The 5,000-nt window shown below is 61.0% G+C and overlaps 2 protein-coding genes and 1 pseudogene across 2 annotated transcripts in view; all 3 read left to right on the forward strand.

Annotated features, from left to right (window-relative positions):
• Positions 1 to 4,528, forward strand: part of LOC126123305 (uncharacterized protein T26G10.4-like) — a 22,968-nt gene extending 18,440 nt beyond the window's left edge. The window contains exon 2 of the mRNA XM_049915096.1: positions 4,284 to 4,528. The gene's annotated coding sequence lies outside the window, so the exon portion shown is untranslated. The remainder of the gene's footprint in view (positions 1 to 4,283) is intronic.
• Positions 1 to 5,000, forward strand: part of LOC126123306 (uncharacterized) — a 39,922-nt gene that overhangs the window by 24,874 nt on the left and 10,048 nt on the right. The gene's annotated exons all lie outside the window — the stretch shown is intronic.
• LOC126123363 (U2 spliceosomal RNA) lies at positions 4,551 to 4,723 on the forward strand (annotated as a pseudogene).

Here is a 5,000-nt window from a genome sequence, read left to right on the forward strand (position 1 = left end):
GGACGCAGACCACCGCCCCCGGACCGACGGCGCATTATACCGCCCAGTCCGCAGAGCAATGGCCCGGCGCGAGCCAGCGCGCCTGGGCGGCCGGCGCGAGCTACACCTCGTGTTTCTCGCGCCGGCGGCAGGGCGCGGGCGACCGCTGGGCCATCTGTTGGCGGCGCGGCGAACAACAGCCGCGGTGCGCCCGGCCCGAGCGCCAGGCCGGCGCGAGCTACACCTGGAGGCGCCCGGCCGGCGCAGGCGACACCAGCCACCCCTGCGACCGCCGCCCCATCTGGCAGCAATCGTCGGGCACCCAGTCCGCGTAACGACGGCCCGGAGCTAGCTGGCGCGCCCGGTCGGCCGGCGCGAGCTGCACCTCGTGCTTCTCGCGCCGGCGGCGGGCCGCTGGCGACCGCCGGGCCATCTGTTGGCGGCGCGGCGAACAACAGCCGCGGTGCGCCCGACTCGAGCGCCGGCGCGGCGACTGAGAGCAGCACGGCACCACCACCGACGCAGACGACGGAGCAGCGCGACGTGAGCGGAGGGACTGCAGATGCGTCTCCGACAACTGGCAGCAAGAAGAGGAGACGCCGACGCCGTAACAACCGGCCCAGTCCCAACCCCCCGCCGCAAAACTCCCGTCCTACACCTACATCGACCAACCCTCCTGTACCCTCCGAACAGGGCGCAACCGAGGCAGCTCCGCCCCCCCCTCCCCCGGCCGACTCTCGGCTAACGGAGAGGCAGCGGCGCTGGCTGACGGCCCTGGAGAGCGTCCACAGTCAACCGTGGGACGCATTCGTCGCGGTCGTCGAGGACTTCGTCTCCGAGATCGCCGAGACGAGGCCACAACGCCAGGCAGCCGGAGATCGACAGGACGGGCCACCAGCAGCAGCGCACCGCGGCCAGGGCCTCGCCGACGCTGCTGCCAACCCCCCTCCTCCTGCCCCTACACGCGGCCACGGTGGGCGGCGCGGTGGGCGTGGCGCACGGCGCGCTGCGGCCGCCGAGCGTCGGTACGACGCGAATGCAGCATCTGAGATTCAGAAGCTGTACCGCGCGGACCGGCGCAAAGCGATGCAGCGCGTCCTTGGCGAGACGTCGCCGTACTGTCAAATCGATGGCAGCGTGCTCGCGGAGCACTTTAAGAAGATATACACTAAACCTGATTTTTCCGTTACAGATGCACCAGCTGCTGTCCCGGACTTTGCCGCCACCACGCCTCCTGATGTCAGCGAGGAGGTCCTGCTGCCGATCACCCCTTCAGAGGTGCAACAGCGGCTCCAGAAGGCGAGCAACACTGCTCCTGGGGCAGACGGAGTCACCTACTCGGACCTGCGACGTGAGGATCCTGGCTGCCACGTGCTAGCCAGGATCTTCTCGCGCTGCTGGAATGAGCGGAAGACTCCGGTGCAGTGGAAAATATCCACTACCGTCCTCATCCATAAGAAAGGGGACGTCTCGGACGTGACAAACTGGCGGCCTCTAGCATTGAGCTCTACCATCCCTAAGCTCTTTGCTGCAATCGTTGCGGACCGCACTTCCCTCTGGGCGGAGCGTTTGAACCTGCTCTCCCCAGAACAGAAGGGCTTCCGTACGTTTGAAGGCTGCTATGAGCACAACTTCATTGTGCAGACGGCAATTGACGATGCAAGGCGCAGGGGAGGCCAAGCATGCTTTGCTTGGCTTGATCTGGCGAATGCTTTCGGTTCAGTGCCTCATGCTCACCTCCTTGGAGTACTGAGCAGGATGGGGCTGCCCGAGCAATTGCACCGTCTAATTGCCGACATGTACAATGGTTGCTCTACCCGTGTCCGTACATCTGACGGACTAACGGAGGAGATAGAGATCCAGGCGGGCGTCAAGCAGGGCTGTCCACTGTCGCCCATCGTCTTTAATCTCGCGCTCGAGCCGGTACTTCGCGCCGCAACCTCGCTCAGAAATGAGTGTGGTATCCCGCTTTGCGGCGTCAGTGTGAGTGCACTGGCGTATGCGGACGATATCGTGCTTCTGGCGCGGGATTCAGAGTCGATGCAGACGCTCCTCAATGTTGTGGGTGAGGCGGCAACGTGGGCCGGGCTTACCTTCAAGCCGTCGAAGTGTGCCACGCTTCACATCCGCCGTCGGGAGACACTAGGCTCGGTATTCGCCCTGCAAGGGGGAGAACCAGCCGTACTCGGTGCGGGTGACGCCTACCTCCATCTTGGCGTTCCCACCGGCTACAAAGTCTCGCAGACGCCAACGGATGCGATCGCGGCAATTCGACGCGACTTGCAGCTCCTGGACGCTTCCCTGCTGGCTCCCTGGCAGAAGATTGACGCCGTGCGCGTCTTTCTCCTCCCCAGGCTTGACTTTGTCATGCGGGGCGGAGCGGTCCGCAAGGGGCCGCTATCTGCACTTGACAAGGCAGTGAAAGCGGCCGTTAAATCATGGCTCTTTCTTCCGCAGCGCGCGTCCACTGAACAGCTGTACCTCGCGCTGGGAGAGGGAGGATGCGGCCTGACGCCGCTCGCGGACGCTGCGGACATCTCGACGATCGTCCACGGCTTCCGCATGCTGCACTGCGACGACGCCACCGTCCGAGACATCGCCTGGGCCACTCTATCTACGGCCGCGCGCCGCCGGCTGGGGAGGGAGCCGAGTCGATCCGACTTGGCCACCTACCTTAGCGGCAGCACTGAGGGCGACCTCGCAAGAGACGGAGGCGACATCCAGTCACTGTGGACGCGCGTCAGGAACGCCACAAGGCGCCTAGCGCCGCGTGGCGTCACCTGGCGCTGGAGTGACTTGCTTTCTGAGTTACAGGTGGAGGTCGGCGGCCAGCCCGCCATCGCTGACGACGCGGAACACGGCGGCATCGGAGGGGTGACGCAGCCGGCCACGGAGGGGACGGCGCCCGGGACTTCACGACACCTCGAAGATGACGGCGATGGACCGCAGCACGATGATGACGGCGTGGGACGCATCGCCAACACTGGCGTCGAGCATGTCCGGGTGGGAGGGGGCGCCAAGCGTCTGCTCTCTCGGACGCTCCGCGAGTGTCTGAGGCAGCGCTTGCGCAACCTCCTACTCAGGAAACCTGACCAGGGGAAGGTGTTCGAGTGCACCAGGGACTCCACAGCGTCCAACCACTTCATAGCGGGAGGCAAATACACCCGCTTCGCAGACTGGCGCTTTATCCATCGCGCCAGGCTCGGAGTCGTGCCTCTGAACGGTTGTCGCCGCTTTGATGGGCGGGCAAACAACAACAAAGCCTGCCGACGCTGTGGCCACGACAATGAGACGCTCCCACACGTAATCAACGCGTGTATGGTGCACTCAGCAGCCCTGCAATATCGCCACAACGCGGTCCTCAACCGCCTCGCGACAGCAGTCGCTGGGCGGCCAAGAAGAGGAAACACTGCTGTTCCTGACATCAGGATCAACCAAGCCGTCATAGGGGACAGCAGTGGGCTGCGTCCGGACCTCGTTGTAACTGACGAGGCCGCGAAGACTGTAACCATCGTCGATGTGACAATCCCCTTCGAGAATAGGCGGATTGCGCTCGACAACGCTCGGCAACTAAAGAGGATAAAGTACGCCGACGTTGCGCGCGGATTAGCTGCTCGCGGCTACTCCGTCACTGTCGACGCCCTGGTTGTTGGCAGTCTGGGGGCGTGGGACCGCCAGAACGATGCAGTGCTTCGGCACCTAGGCATCGCTAGCCGCTACTGCCAACTGATGCGGCGGCTGATGGTGTCTGACACCATCAAGTGGTCCCGCGACATTTACGTGGAACACATCACTGGCTACCGCCAGTATGTGTCCCCCTAGACTGTGGCATGCTCTGACGTCAGGCTGCGAGACCTTCGAGACTGCAGTCGTCGGAGAACTTCGAGGTCGGTGCCTTCGTGACGTCGGTGTCGAGATTCTCTTCAACGACGCGGGAACGGCGGCGCTACACCATCTTCGCGCCGCACTGCAGCAGTGCCGAGTCAGTAGCGGTGCGTGCGGTGCTGCCTGGTGCCCCTCCCTCCGTGGTGTCCGCCGAATATGGCCCCCACCCCGGTTGGCGCGGTGCTAGGCGGCGCCAAACGTGTGCCTACTGCCCGGCAGTCTCCAGCCAGCGTGGGAAGCAACACCCTCCTGCCACGACACCCCAGTGACGTCCGCCGCAAGGCAGACAGAGGGGAGAAGTCCGGCTGTGTGTGACCCGCCTGCGTGTGTGGCACACCAGCCGCTGGCAGCCGTGCATGTGCAGTGTGCTGTCAGGGCATGGAGATGAACGGAATAAAATAAAATAGCTCCTAAATTAGGTCCCCTGGTCTGACATGAGTAAGGCCGCGCCTACCGCGGGAATAGTCTTAAGGATAACATACTTAAGTAACCGCGCCTAACGCGGCCTCCCAATATTTAAGTAGTGGGCTTAACCCACGAAATAGAATAGGAATACAATACCTAAGTACGGTTAGAACCGTTTCTTCTTAATTTTATCTAAACTTAATAAAACTGTAAAACTCGCATTATATAGAGTCATTGATATTCTTTCTTAAAATTATACTTCGTAGTACTGTAACTAAGAATTATCTCGGAAAATAAAAATCTGTTCTTATCAGCTTAATATCTGATACGTCCTGCATCGCAGGACCAGAATATTAAACTCATTTTTGGCTCATGACGGAGTGCTAGGGGCTTGCTCCACCTCTGTCGCGGGTTGGCCCGGCATTGCAGTACCGCCGGGATCGGCCCACCTAAAATTAATTAAAACACAGCCTGAAATGGTTTAATATTCTGCAGTGATCAGTTATTCCGCTGGTGGCAAAACTTGTCGTAGTTGTCGATGTGCCCAGTAGTTAGCTGCTTACACAGCACGTATTGTTTTAATTAATTTAAGATTATTATAAGTATTTTTTTTTTTTTTTTTTTTTTTTTTTGCGGTTAGCCCGACCGCTCTTGCAGCCGCATTACACTGGGCTGGTAATTTATGGGGGCACAGAACGGTGCCACCAGATGCCTCGTTGGCGTCTCTTATG

Source organism: Schistocerca cancellata, unplaced genomic scaffold (assembly GCF_023864275.1).
Source record: "Schistocerca cancellata isolate TAMUIC-IGC-003103 unplaced genomic scaffold, iqSchCanc2.1 HiC_scaffold_421, whole genome shotgun sequence".
Lineage (NCBI taxonomy): Eukaryota > Metazoa > Arthropoda > Insecta > Orthoptera > Acrididae > Schistocerca > Schistocerca cancellata.